Below are 15,869 nucleotides of genomic sequence, written 5' to 3'. Positions count from 1 at the left end.
CCGTCCACCATCGAAGATTTCCGATCTGATGGGATCAGTGAAAGACGATCTGGTATTGCGGAAGGCGGGAATTCGTCAAATACGTTGTCAGTGTGGCATGTCATATACAGGACAAACATTGCGAACAGTGGAAGAACGTTGCACTGAACATCAACGCTGTACTCGCCTTTTGCAACCTAGCAAGTCCGCAGTTGCTGAGCATTGCATTTCCACTGGACACTCAACGGAGTATGACAAGACAACAATTTTGGCCACAGCAACATCCTTTTGGGACTCCGTCATAAAAGAATCAGTGGAAACTGGAATGACAGACAATCTTATGAACCGTGGCAATGGCTACCAGCTAGATAATGCGTGAAACCCTGTCATCTCCAAGATCTGCTCCAGACGAAGACGTCAGAGTACTCCGATGGCCGCGGCAATTGACAACGCCGAAGACAGTTGAGTTCTGCAGTTCCACCAGCGAGGGCGTTGCCGGCGGGCGGTGTGGTTCGTCTGTCAATATGATTTTGACGCATGCGCGGAATACTCGGTGCACGCTATATATTGCGGAACGGAGGGCGTCCTCGTCAGTCTTCGATGGCTCACCTGAGGATGGCTGGCAGTTGTCCAGTCGAAATATCGTGGATGGAAGCTAACGACGACCGGCTGCAAGCCCGAAATCTTTTTGAATATTTAGTTCGCCGGGAAAATTTTAAATTTCACATACATAGCCTGCGAAACAAGCAGTTAAACTTCTTATGGAATATAAGCACGAATATAAAATATACTTTCCATAGATATCTAGAAATCGTTTGCTTATGCCATGTAATAAGAAAAGGTTATAAAACACTTTGTCCTTAAAAAGTTAACAACCAACATTTGATGATGTAGTACAATTAATGAGTTAGCAATATATAGCTATTGAAGATGAGTGTAGCTTCAAATACTATTCTACAAAACTTAAAAAACGCGAAATAAAATCAACTATTGGTTTAAGCTGCTGTTGCTTGTCATCTGCGGGTGGCGACGATCATAGTTGCATCTGAGAACCACGCTAGGTTGAAGACACAACAGGGCGTCAGCTTAATCAGTTTCCTCTTGTATGATGCTAGTCAAGCATCACAACGTTCTTTTCATGTATAAAATTTTTGCAAAAATACGTCAGCAATGCAAAACTGTGTAATGTTTACGTCAGGTATTGCAATGTTATTTACCATGTACTCTCATGTTTGTCCAATTAGGACCTAAAACTAGACTGGCAACTCTAAAGTAAGTACTCCAATCCCATTTCCATACCTAAATAGGTACAAACGACACGATAAATTAACAGTTGATGTTATAAGTTAACTCTATAACAGATATCGTAAAACTAACCTAACCTGGCTTATAACTGCAGATAATACGTGTTAGCTAATATACTAGGTTAAACATGCAAGCACACAAACAAATATACATTTAGACTTACTGGAAGAACCTGTTTAATGAGGCGAATTCTAGGTGTAGGTCACAATACGCTCTCAAATTAAATATTTGCACCTCTAAGCTGTTTTACAATACCATTCTAGGAAAGACAGAGATAATGCAACATGTTGTACGCTAGAAAAATACAATCGATGAAACTGATCGGCCGTCATTGCTTTTATTAAAAATGAATAAGACATGCTAAATGTTATGTACAATATCAGCTTGCGAAGAAAGTTCCAATATTTAGCAGTTGGAACTATGGTGCCAATGCTTTCTCAAAGTTTATAGACAGTTTTTCCTACAATCATCTGTTAAATAACACTAACATCTAATAAAAATACGCTATGTGAAACACGTACACACAACATAGCTAAAAGACAAACTGAGCAAACACTTCTTTAGGAGGGAAGGGAGAAGTTGCTTTAATGATTTTATTGCAATATATCACTTAAACTGGACTTTCTTTTAAATGAACAATAAGAACTTCTCTTATATTTAGACAAATATCACGAACAAAAATGATGACAGAGTTGAAACGTTACCAAAGAACATGGTGTAACAAGACGGTGATGATATCTCAAAATTAAACTCTCTCATGAAATTATTGATTATGTATTGATAACAAACACACACATACACACACACACACACACACACACACACACACACACACACACACTCGAGCACACACGTATGCACGCACTTTATGTGAATAAGTGTTAAACACACTCTCTATAAATAGTTGAAAACCAGCGTTGGTTATGTAATGTAACGATCAAATTAGTAATATTAGTTTTAGAAGATGAGTTTTACTTGCGTACGTACCGCAATATGTAACTTTAAAGTCTCTGGAACCACACACTTTCATCTGATTAAAGAACCTGTACCTGAATTTCGGGAAGGATCCCACATTTCGTTCGATGCTGAGATCATGTTCCAGAACAGTTGGAGAGCCTTCGCAGGTGGTGCACGGTGAAAAAACCGGAAGATGCGCGCAGCGCCCAATGTCGCTGACACAGCCCTCCTGCACGGGCCTCTTTCCCGCGGCGATGGACGTCGGACGACTGAGCGGCTCGCGGCACAACACCGAAATAGCAGGAACCACAGAAGCAGACCATGGAGGAAAACAAGTCTACACCAGCGCCATGAATATAGAAATAACCCTTCGTTTTAGATTGTACAAAAATGATAATTTTATTGTGTATTTTAATTTTGACAAGTACAGTTTTTAACCGTGACGTCTATAGATTTTAATTAAGTATTTTTAGAGATAAAAGTAAATTACAAGTATTTTCTTAATACAGTATGTGCATATGTAATGTAACAAGTGTACCAGACGCCACCTGTTGGTAATAGTTTTATAATTAATATAAATGACGTGCATTCTGCCAACCAATTTTATGTGACGCAGCATGTGAAGGTTCCTGTGTGTGCACGGGTTACTCCTGTAACCGAAACTACCGGTATATTCTGGTACAATTGATTTTGATCGGATAGGGTAAAAAAAGGTTTGTTTTTGTAAAATAGTAAATTAGTATCATTATCGTTTCTGATCTGAAGATGGTTCTAGAGGAACCGAAATCGGTCATGTGAATAAACATTTTTGCAATCAAGACGGATTATAACTAACATTGTATAATCAGTGACTGCGGTATCCCACCAGACATTACGTCTGTTTTTGCAAAATATGGATATGAGTGCTAGTTTTGTTAATCAAATTGAAATTCTATTAGCAATAACACTTCTGTACACTAACTACATTTCCTGACATAGAAAATGAGCTCCCAAAAGACCTGGTCGAACGACAAAGTATTTTGGTAAATGTACATACCATCAGTGGGTATGTGAATGATTAGAGTTGTCGTTCTCTGATACATGTTGAACGGCCACCAGAGCGTATTAGTATTCTTCGTGTTCAGAGTTGTCAACAGGCATGGAAGGATATACAACGGATTAGAATAGCGTCAGTTAATGTGTGATGGCTGTGGAAGATACGGAGAGGCCACATACTAGTTTGAGACAGCGTTATCAGCACTTGACAGAGTTTGAGAGATTACTCACTGAGTGTCTCCATTCATCCAGCTGAACGGATGGTGCGGTGCCGGGATTTGTGTGGAATTTGGGTGTGACAGTGGCCAGATATTGTACTGTACTGGAAAGTGATGCCAGACACACTTGTCTCCGGTTCACCACGTCTGACCATCACCAGGGAGAATCGCCGTATTACGCGCCAAGCATATCGTGACCCTTTAACATCTGCATTTGCCATTAGAGAACAAGTAATGGACTCCCTGCAACATTATGTATCACCCTGTATCATTGGTCGAAGTCTAGGTGGAGCCGGACTAGGGAATTACCGTCCTATGAGTAAGCTGCCGTTTCCACTGTATTCGAAGTGGTGCCATTACCGGGAAGCATATACTGCTGATGAATGGCGTCCCATTGTGTTCAGCAATGAATCACTGTTCTGCATTACTGTGGATGACCGACGTCGGTGAGTATGGTGACGACCTAGACAAGGGTTCCATTCTTCCGAAGTTTTGGAGAGGCACAACGGTGTTATTCCTGACGTCATGTTGTGGGCAGCCTCATGAATGACTACAGATCACGGCTGATGGTGAATAAGCGAGCTCTCACGACACAACAGTACGTTACGGAAATCCTGCGCCCTCATGTGTCACCTCTCACACCACGTTACCACTGTGCCATTCTTCAACAGGACAATGCTCGTCCACACGTCGCACGTGTCGCTATAAACTTTTTACATGGTACTGAGGTACTCCTGTGGGCAACAACATCCCCAGATCTGTCCCCAACAGAACATGCGTGTGACCAAATGGAGCACCAACTCTGTTCTAGTTCCAGTATCCTTGATATCAAGGACCCGTTGCAATAGTTACGAGCAAGTTTGTCTCAGAAGAGGATGACACTCCTTTATGACACTTTTCCGAACCGAATCAATGAATGTTTCTAGGCCAGAGTAGGTGCAATGTCATAGCTATAAGTGGGCTCATACTGCCAGTTCTCTGTAAGTTTGTCTCGTTCTGTAATCTCAGAAATAATTTCACGTACCCACACAACCTGCAAAGTTTCATTTCGTTTCCTCCTCTCTTTCTGACTACTCCCTCCCTTTTCCAATGTAATATTACAAAATGAAGTTATAAGACTGTACTGACGCTTTGCGAGAAATTTGTATCGTTTAAATGAAGCAGACTTGTTGAGACTATTATAGCCACTATCTGAGCTACAAGACGCACTTGTTAAGATACTGGACTCGCATTTGGGCTGCATTGATCCAGATCGCTGCCTGGCCATCCAGATTTGTATTTTCCGCGGTTTCTAAAATTTGCTTAAAACGATTTCCGGTATGGTTTCTTTGAAAAGGTCACAGTCAATTTCCTTCTTCCATTCGTATCTGTGGTCCGCCTGCAATAATCCCGTCACTAAACACTGATCTTCCTGCCTTTCTTCCTATTCACAGTAGCAATGTCCGGAGAGACATCTATCTGCAACGATTTCCCAGTACATTCTGCCGTGCCCTATCAAGGGTCTCACAGAGATATGCCTGTCGTGATTTTAAAACGGACACTCGCATGTGATTTACATGCAGAGTAAAAGAATGTGCATGCAGAAGAGAAGGAGGAAGTGGAAGCGAAGACAACTTTGACACCAGGCAGAGAATGGGACCGTACTTGATACCAATACTTACGGTATTTCTACTGCTCTCGTTTCCTCTGAACCGCAATCTTAACACACACACAGATGGAAATGAAAAATCTTACGTTACATGCACCATACCGATATTTGTACAACTTTGTCTCAGAAGAAGATAAAACGGTTTCATAAAACTAAATGGTTGAAATGGCTCTAAGCACTGTGGGACTTGACTTCTGAGGTCGTCAGTCCCCTAGAACTTAGAACAACTTAAACCTAAATAACCTAAGGACATCACACACATCCATGCCCGAGGCAGGAACCTGCGACCGAAGTGGTCGCGCGGTTCCAGACTGTAGCGCCTAGAACCGCTCGGCCACACTGGCCGGCTTTTATAAAACTTTTCCCAGCCAAATCAATGCACACATCTAGGACAGAGCGGGTACAATGTCATGGTGATAAGTGAGCTTAAACAGCCAGTTCTTTGTAATAGGATGTACATTAGCTAATCGACAGTATCTGTTCGCCTATTAGTGGACATTAATACATGTGTAGCCACCGTTCGGTTTTATGATGGCTTGAGATCCGCTATGGATTTAAGATGGCTTGAGATCAGCTGTGGACGCTTCCAATGAGGCCCCCAAATGTCTGTCGAATGGTAACTCATTGTTCCTCAAGAGCGGAAATTCCCGAAGATAACTGATGTCGGAAGGAAGAAAGGACGATTTACGTCCCGTCGACATCAAGTTTATTAGAGACGGAAACAAGTTCAGATTGTCTCAAGAATGGGGAAAGAAATCAGCTGTGCCGTTTAAAAGGAACCATCCCATCATTGGCACTGAGTGATTTAGGTAAATCACGGAAAACCCAAATCTGTATGGACAGAGGCGGGTTTGAACCATCGTCCTCCCGAATGTGAGTCCTGTGTACTAACCCCTGAGCCACCTACTGATGTTGGACACTGTGGTTTGCAGCAACGATGTTTCGTTGACCTCACGTCTGGGCTCTGGGCAGGCCACTCCACTTCATCAATATTATTGTCACAAACCATTGCCTCTCGTATTTGCTTTATGACGTGGAGCATTGTCGCGCTCATACAGTTATCGTCTTCTAATAGTTCCTCTATTCTATATAGCACAATTATTGTAGCAAACATTGCCTCTCGTATGCTGCTCTATGACGGGAAGCATTGTCGTGCTCATGCAATTATCGTCTTCTAACAGTTCTTCTATTCTATGCAGCACACAGTGTTGTAAAATGTCCACATTTAGTGTTTTCTTAAGCACAAAAATCTGACCGCACCATATCCGTGAAGAACATCCTTGTACCATAAAACAACCTCAGCCATACTTCACAGTTGGCACTACACATGATGGAAAGTGAAGTTCTCCAGGCAGTCGACGAATACAGACCCCACTCATTGGTTTGCAAAAGGGCATAGCGCGACTCATCATTCCAGATGCCTCCAGCCATCCACTGTCCATAGGACTCGCTCTTTAAACCACCTAAATCACTGCTTAGTACTGAGTAGAGAAATGTGTGGCTTATGAAGAGCTGCTCAATCACTGTACATCATTCACTTTGGAACTCACGAGTGATTTCTTCTGCTGATTTCGTTAATATTTTACAACCGCCCTCCGCAGTGCTCAATGGTCCCTGCCTGTCAGTACACAGGTCTACCTTGTCCTTGTCTTGGTTTAGCTGTGGTTGTTACATCGCGTTTCCACATTACAGTCACATCACCAAGAGTCATTTCGGGCAACTGTCGACGGTCTGCAGTGTCTGTAACGGATCTGTGGGTGACTTCCTATGACTAGTCCATGTACAAAGTCAATGTGCTCTCCTGACCGACTCAGTCCGCTGTACCGCTTCTCTACTGACAACATAATACTCCCTGCCTTCTTTTATACTGGCTGTCAGCCTCATGACATCTAGTGGTCGATTCCATTGCATCCGTATACTTTTGACCAGAGTGGGTATATGAAATAAGAGGTACTAAATGACTTAGATTTCATTCCATTCGGAATTCATGTCCACCACCAAAATCAATACCAGGTATGTCTCCAATGGTACAAACGCACTGTAGTTTTCGTTGTGGTGTGTAAGTAAATGGCTTCCATATGCCATCAGACTGCCTCACCTCCTTCATAAATGGCGGTGATGTACCAGACTTAATTCAACACGTGACTAGAAACCGTTTTCCAAGTATCCTGTAGCGAGCATCATATATAGCCCAGTGCTGAGGCTCAGAGCGCGCTCACTGCGAGTGAGCCACCTGGGCCAGGAGCTGAGAACTTACGCTCTGCATCAATCAGGTGCTCACTCCAGTGCCATCGCATGGCGCCATCCATTGTCAGCCTATTGCTGAGGCATCGACCGGCACAGGAACTCTTAACGTCATTGATCATCCATTTAGGTTATGTGGTCTCATCTAGAAACATCAGAGTAACTGTTTTGTTGTTTAACTTTCCAGACATAGATACCATTTTGTTGTACAACGAGAACACTGGTTTCGCTTTTTCTGTTTTCATTCCTTGCTGTGAGCCTTAAAATCGGCCATTCGACCGGTTAGTTTGCGTGTCAGACACTGTGTTGGCGGTTAAGAGTTTATAAAATCCTCAAAAGTGACTTGGTACTTTTTCTGTCCATAGTCGTCAGACATAGCAATGGTGACAGGGAAGTTTATCTGCCAACGTTGTGCTCACATGTGCAAGCCTGCTCATTAGGTGGAGTGTATTGTTCATTTTGTAGACTGTTTCAGTGGGTCACGCATGGTGGAACAGATGGCTGCCTTCAATCGGGTGTTACTTCTGCCCCAGCAGATACAGCGGACTAAATAACTTCTCGAAAAGTGACTGGAGTCGCTGTCAGGCACGCCTCTGGAGGTTTCCCAGCATCTAGTCCAGATGGACACCTTGGACGAGAACTTCTGGACGGGTTTACCACTGTTCCGACAGTTCGACGGGAAGGTGGACCCTTGTACCAACTATGTGGCGCATATGGGGCAGCATCTCATGGCCCTCGGCACAGTCCTGGACACTGAACAGCACGCCTTCCTCCTGGCATGTGCAAGGCATGCGATGTACCACCTCCTGCAGCAATGGAACCCCATGCTCAGTCTTTTGACACTCTGAAGGTCAGTCTTTCCGAGAACTTCATCGCTCATGCCCATGTGGCTGGTGCAAAGTATTTATTTTCTGGTTGCCACAAGGCCTCTGGACATTCTTACCAAGAATGGGTTGCTCATGTTCAAGGGTTATCCCAGGACTGCCGTTTTGTCTGTCAGAATCTTACCTGAAACAGCCCAATGCAATTTCCCTGGTACACGACACGATTCTCGTACATGCACCAGATAACACCCCCTGCATTGACCTCTTAAAACAGAAAGATCCTTCTTTGGACACATGTCTTCCAGTCATACTGGCATTCGTTACGTTCCATTGCCTCACCACTTTCAGTGGTGGGCCGTGTTCTTGTCTAGTTATCATTATGTCATTCAGCACTGCACCACCTCCCACCGTTCTAATTCTTAGTGTGTGTTTCTACTTTGACGCTACACTAAAAGAGGCAGTCATCAGCCTAATGCTGGATGTGAAGCTCGTCACCAAGCACATGGCTGCCACCCAGTACTGTAGGAGGTTCTCCACTGGACGCACGTCAGGTGGCTGGCCGACCATTGACAGCTTAATCACCTGGAACTGCAAGCTTCCTGGTACTGCCAGTAAGAGTTGTTCACTCTTCAGGGTCCTTCCACTGCAGGGCTACACTGGGTAGACTAGAGACAGCATTCCCATGGCCCTCTGGCAATGGGTCCTCGCTCTGTTACATGAGGGACTCTGAGGGGTTGTGTCAACTGAAATACTGGGTCACCAACATGTCTATTGGCGGTCCATGGACACGGATATCACCAGAATGGTTACTTCTTGTCACCCATGTGAGGTTTCGCAAGCAGCCCCCACCTTGGTCCAATTCTGTGACCCTTGGGTCCATCTCCACATCGATTTCGTAGAGCCATTTCTTGGGCATCACTGGCTCATTGTGGTCGACACCGGTACTGCATTTCCACACGTCTCGCAAATGCCATCGAAGGTTTTCCCGAGACCAGTGTTACTGACACATTTCAGTGATCAAGCAGAACAGTTCGTTCACACATTTAAAATGCAGATGTCCATGCTGATCCACCACCACCTCCAGAGTTGGCATTGCTGCTGTTACTAGTGTCTTACAGGTCTACTCCACAATTTGGGTCTACCCCTGCAGAACACTTACATGGGTGTGTCCTTTGGTCTCTAGTTTCCTTAATGCTTCCTTCCCCACCTCCACACACCAATCGGCAGTCCTGGTGTCACAGATTTTCCCTACATGACGCAGTTTGGAAATTGGTCTACTGGAATGGGCGTCTCCGTTAGACTCCAGGCCTTATCTTCCTCCTACAATGGGGAGGTTATGGCGGAGGTTATCTTACTAACGGGCCCTGGGTGTCGTAAATATGTTAATCAGTTGTCACCCCAACGCAAGGAGACTCCTGTTTTCCGTGAGTTACCTTCCTCTTCTGTTGAAGATAGCAGCTTTCCAAATCATCTGGACCCCGAGATACTCTCTCCACCAGGGCCTGGCACTGCAGACATGGCCCCCGCCTTCACAGCTCCCAGTCCTTCAGCGCCACCTATCCCCATGGACGTGGACCTAGAACCCTAGCTGCCCCGACCACCGACACAAGCCTAGCGGAAGCGCAAGACGTCATATGCCCTGTGCCTTCACCATTCGTACGGGAGAGGGGGGGGGGGGGATGGATAATATATCTAGGACGAAAGCCCGTAGCTCGTACCATCGGATGAGAAGACTTGCAAAACGGGTTCCAGGCCGAGTTCGTGTCAGCTTTGCCGGTCCTTCTGTACGCGCAAACTCTCATCGACGGCCAACAGGCGGCCTCACCTGCGCCATAGTGGTCGCGGTGTACACGGACCTAATTTCTTCCTCACAGCACGTGACTGGAAATAGTCCGGTATGTGTACTGGAGCGGGTGTCCTGTGTAACCCCGTGCTGAGGCTCAGATGGCGTTCACACCGAGTGAGCCGCGTGGGCCAGTAGGCGACAGGTTACGCTCTTCATCAGGCAGGTGCTTATTCCGGTGTCATCGCAGAAGCCTCAGTGCTGTCCACTTTCAGCATACCGCCGGACGTCGACCCACGAACTTTTCAGGACCTCGGCCAACCATTAACGTTATGTGTTCTCCGACGCTGCTCAACAAGAAGGAGCAAAATAACTGTCTTGTTGTTTAAATTCACTGGCAATGCCGAACTTCCGTCTTTATCTAGAGATACTATTATGTTGTATACCGTGAACAACGGTTATTTTCTTTTCATTCTTTACTGTGGGATTCAGATAGGCCAGTAGATCGGTTACTTTGTATGTCACAAAAGACAATATGTTCGCAGTACAAAATCAATAACATACTTACAAATAACATTAACACTTGGTTCAAGAATCATAAAAGAAGGTTGTATACATGGAAGAATCCTGGAGATACTAGAAGGTGTCATATAGATTATATAATGGTAAGACAGAGATTTAGGAACCAGGTTTTAAACTATAAGACATTTCCAGGGGCCGATGTGGACTCTGACCACAATCTATTGATTATCAATTGTAGATTAAAATTGAAGAAACTGCAAAAAGGTGAGAAGTTAAGGAGATGGGACCTGGATAAACTAACTAAACCACGGGTTGTGCAGAGTTTCAGGGAGAGCATAAGGGAACAATTGTCACGAATGAGGGAAAGAAATACAGTAGAAGAAGAATGGGTAGCTTTGAGGGACGAAGTAGTGAAGGCAGCAGAGGATCAAGTAGGTAAAAAGACGAGGGCTAGTAGAAATCCTTGGGTAACAGAAGAAATATTGAATTTAATTGATGAAAGGAGAAAATAAAAAATGCAGTAAATGAAGTAGGCAAACAGAAACACAAACGTCTCAAAAATGAGATCGACAGGAAGTGCAAAATGGCTAAGCATTGATGGCTAGAGGACAAATGTAAGGATATAGAGGCTTATCTCACTACGGGTAAGATATATACTGCCTACAGGAAAACTAAAGAGACCTCTGGAGGAAACAGAACCACTTGTACGAATATTAAGAGCTCAGATGGAATCCCAGTTCTAAGCAAAGAGGGGAAAGCATAAAGGTGGAAGGAGTATACAGAGGGTCTGTACAAGGGCGATGTACTTGAGGACAATATTATGGAAATGGAAGAGGATGTAGATGAACATGAAACGGGAGATATGATACTGCGCGAAGAGTTTGACAGAGCACTGAAAGACCTGAGTCGAAACAAGGCCCTGGGAGTAGACAACATTCCATACTGACGGTCTTGGGAGAGCCAGTCCTGACAAATCTCTACCGTCTGGTGAGCAAGATGTATGAGACAGACGAAATACCCTCAGACTTCAAGAATAATATAATAATTACAACCCCAGAGAAAGCAGGTGTTGACAGATGTGAGAATTACCGAACTATCAGTTTAATAAGTCACAGCTGCAAAATACTAACGCAAATTCTTTACAGACGAATGGAAAAATTGGTAGAAGCCGACCTCGGGGAAGATCAGTTTGGATTCCGTAGAAATATTGGAACACGTGAGGAAATACTAACCCTACGACTTCTCTTAGAAGAAACATTAAGGAAAGGCAAACCTACGTTTCTAGCATTTGTAGACTTAGAGAAAGCTTTTGACAATGTTGACTGGAATACTCTCTTTCAAATTCAAAAGGTGACAGGGCTAAAATACAGGGAGCGGATGGCTATTACCAATTTGTACAGAAACCAGATGGCAGTTATAAGAGTCGAGGGGCATGAAAGGGAAGCAGTGGTTGGGAATGGAGTGAGACAGGGTTGTAGCCTTTCCCCAATGTTATTTAATCTGTATATTGAGCAAGCAGTAAAGGAAACAAAGGAAAAATTCGGAGTAGGTAGTAAAATCCATGGAGAAGAAATAAAAACTTCGAGGTTCGCCGATGACATTGTAATTCTGTCAGAGACAGCAAAGGACTTGGAAGAGCAGTTGAACAGATTGGACAGTGTCTTGAAAGGAGGGTATAAAATGAACATCAACAAAAGCAAAAAGGGATAATTGAATGTAGTCGAATCAAATCGGGTGATGCTGAGGGAATTAGGAAATGAGACATTTAAAGTAGTAAAGGAGTTTTGCTATTTGGGGAGCAAAATAACTGATGATGGTCGAAGTAGAGAGGATATAAAATGTAGACTGTCAATGGCAAGGAAAGCGTTTCTGAAGAAGAGAAATTTGTTAACATCGAGTACAGATTTAAGTGTCAGGAAGCTGTTTCTGAAAGTATTTGAATGGAGTGTAGCCATGTATGGAAGTGAAACATAGACGATAAACAGTTTGGACAAGAAGAGAATAGAAGCTTTCGAAATGTGGTGCTACAGAAGAATGCTGAAGATTAGATGAGTAGATCTCATAACTAATGAGGAGGTATTGAATAGAATTGGGGAGAAGAGGAGTTTGTGGCACAACTTGACAAGAAGAAGGGCCGGTTGGTAGGACATGTTCTGAGGCATCAAGGCATCACAAATTTAGCATTGGAGGGCAGTGTGGAGGGTAAAAATCGTAGAGGGAGACCAAGAGGAGAATACACTAAGCAGATTCACATGGATGTAAGTTGCAGTAAGTACTGGGTGATGAAGAAGCTTGCACAGGATAGAGCAGTATGGAGACCTGCATCTAACCAGTCTCAGGACTGAAGATCACAACAACAACAAAAACAAATAACATGTAAAATTTTCTGTCCGTAGCCCACTGTCATGGCGTGTACTGTGAATTGCAGTGTAGTACATTGCATAATGCTGCTGGAATATAACATTTGGTAGCGTGGTCATGACGTGTATGGCAACAGGGATTACAGTTCTTTCCATATACTGATGAGCATTCAGCCGCCCTTCTGCAATTACCAAATCAGTCCTGATGTCATTCCAATAGCTTCTCACACCATACCTACTGGAAGGATCTGTCCTAGCTCTTTTTGCAAGCACTCGTTCTCCCTTCATTAGAGTCACTGCACTGCCGGTGAGATACATCGATATAACTCTCCCATGTACCACATGCCAATGATTTGATCTTGTTCAAAATCGGAAAGGTATGAATAACTTGTATGTTTAAGTCTTTTGAGCAAGCTGTGTTGAAATCTCTATTAGTAGGAATTGCTGTTTTAGAACTGAAAACAGGTTCACACGAGAACGTAGTTTCAATCAACTTAACGCAAATAATGGAAATACTGGAGTATCATTTTTGGTGCGTTCCGTGAAGGAACATGTCCTACCAACCAGTCCCTTCTTCTTGTCAAGTTGTACCACAAACTCCTCTTCTCCCCAACATCTTACATTTCCGTCAATACAACAGAGTAGAGAGAGCCCTCCTGAGTAGCACACATAAAGAAAAATCATGACATTCTTTCCGTTTTGCTTTCTCCCTTCAGTCCTGGTCAGTAAAGATCAAAAGTGAAGTGATTCACTGTTAAGTATGTGCAATTGGGTGCCGGTGCGAACCCCAATTGACTGACAGAATGGCTGTCTCTTTAACTCAGGATGCACGATGGTGGGTTGAGAAAGACCAGCAACTTAGCGGTCGTGGAATCAGTAGAGCTCACATGGAAATATCACCAACTTGCCCTCACATTTTAAGGAGACAAAAGCAGACTTGCAAGATATCAGCTACAGGATTCCATCCAGAGCGAAAATTTGGGCCATAATTGTGATAATACACAGTTATGACCAGAATGTACAGCTCCCTGCGCACCGGTTGTTTGTCATTGGCTCCGCCCCCCTGCCGCCGCCTAATGCCCGACTGCGAAGTACTGCGTAGCGGAGTGACAGCCAGAGCTCTCCTATTGGCGGGCTCTTGAAGGAGACGGCAGAGGAGGAGGAGGGGGTCTCGTCTTCCCAACATGTTTTGAGATGTTATTCGAGAACACATGTTATTTTGTGGGCAAAAAGAGTTAACAAGAGGGCTGTACAAACGTCCCCTCACCGGTTTGATTCAATTGACAGGTTGTGTAGGGCACAATCAGGACGTCAGGAGTATTTGTGAACAGAAAGACGAAACTCTCAAACGTTTTCGAGAAAATCGAGTCTGAAGAACTCCACATCGCACCATAAATGACATTTGAAGATGTAAGAGAAGTACTTTAAGGACACCAAGAAACAAAATATCGATATAATTGGACTAGACAGCTCATATTTGAATCTCATGATATAGTGCTGTATTTCCCTCTGCATTATGTGATTAGACTATCTGTACAACAAACGTTTTCTTCTGACCCGCCCAGCTATTCAGTCCTCAAAGTTTCAGTGGGTGTGGAATTTCAGTGTAGTGCTCGAAGAATAGAGGAACAGAACAATATGCACTTCTGACTAAAGCCACTGTTTCACATTCAACATCACCTCTCCATTCAAGCATTCTAATAACAAACATCACACTATTTACATTTTGAGATGTTGATATTGCATTGTTCGAATGCAGAAGTGATGTGCAATGTCGATAAGTTGCTATAATCAGCTTTGCTTTGACAACTTCACTAAGACCTCACATCTGCATTTTGAAGATTAAAAAGCTGTGCAACCGTCTCAGATCAATAAAAAACGTTTCTTTTCCACATGGCGTAATTATTCTAACAAGGAGGAAAAACAGCAATAAGTTCTGAAACTGAAACAGGTGTGTTTTCAGTGCCATGAGTAGGCGAACAAGGGGAAAGCTGGGACAAATTTAATTTATTCAAGATGGCGGCTATTCCTAGGTGGTCACCCCACCTCCTGTCCCTCGAGTGGAAGGGGGGGGGGGAGGGGTAGATGTGGGAAAGTTGCACTGATGACATCATCACCCCTCTCCTCCCCATTTGCTCATTTACCCTCCCCTGCTTAGCATTCGCCATCTGTTCTCCCCCTTCACCTCCCCTTCCCCAACTGTGAAATGATGGGAAAACGATTCAGTCTATGTTGCGCTGCTGGAGAGGAAGGACATAAGGTATTATTTTAGGAACTATGTTCATTTATTTATATCTGTATTATCCTGCTGGAAGAATTTCCTTAACTTTGGTGGGGAAACCGAACTGAAAATGATTCTACGATCTTGCTACTTGAAATTCAGACAAACCCAACTGCCTAAAATTGGTGGGACAACAGAAAAACGCTCTCTTAAAAAACGGATCTCACGACACAAAATGAGCAATAAATTCGAGCAATATATTGTTCAATTTTTCAACATTAATTAAATTAATTTATTGAATTGCTGGGAAATGTGTTCAATGGACTTGATATTGCTGTTGGACAGGGAGGCGTTTAATAAATTTATTACCTGTTAGCATACAGCTGAGCGCTGTGTCCATAGTGTCCTACATCAGGAATGGAAGGAGTTGACAATGAACGAGCGTAGGGGAAATACTTCTCGGCAAATAACGGTGATGCAGCATAATGGACTCAGGACGGTTTTCATAGATAACAGAAACTACTAAATGTGCTGAAACTGTTTATGTTATTTTTTTTTAATGACTGGTCAATCCACATTGCAGCAGACAACTTTATTCTATTCCACTACCCCAGACGTGTTCGATAGGTTACATATCAGTAGAATATGCTGGCCACTTAAGACGAGCGATGTCGTTATCTTGAAGGAAGTCATTTACAAAATGTGCACGATGGGGGCGTGATTGTCGTCCATGAAGACGAATGCCTTTCAAAAATGCTGGCGGTATTGTTGCA

This window comes from Schistocerca piceifrons, chromosome 7 (genome assembly GCF_021461385.2).
Source record: "Schistocerca piceifrons isolate TAMUIC-IGC-003096 chromosome 7, iqSchPice1.1, whole genome shotgun sequence".
Classification (NCBI taxonomy): Eukaryota; Metazoa; Arthropoda; class Insecta; order Orthoptera; family Acrididae; genus Schistocerca; species Schistocerca piceifrons.
This window is presented reverse-complemented; position numbering follows the sequence as displayed.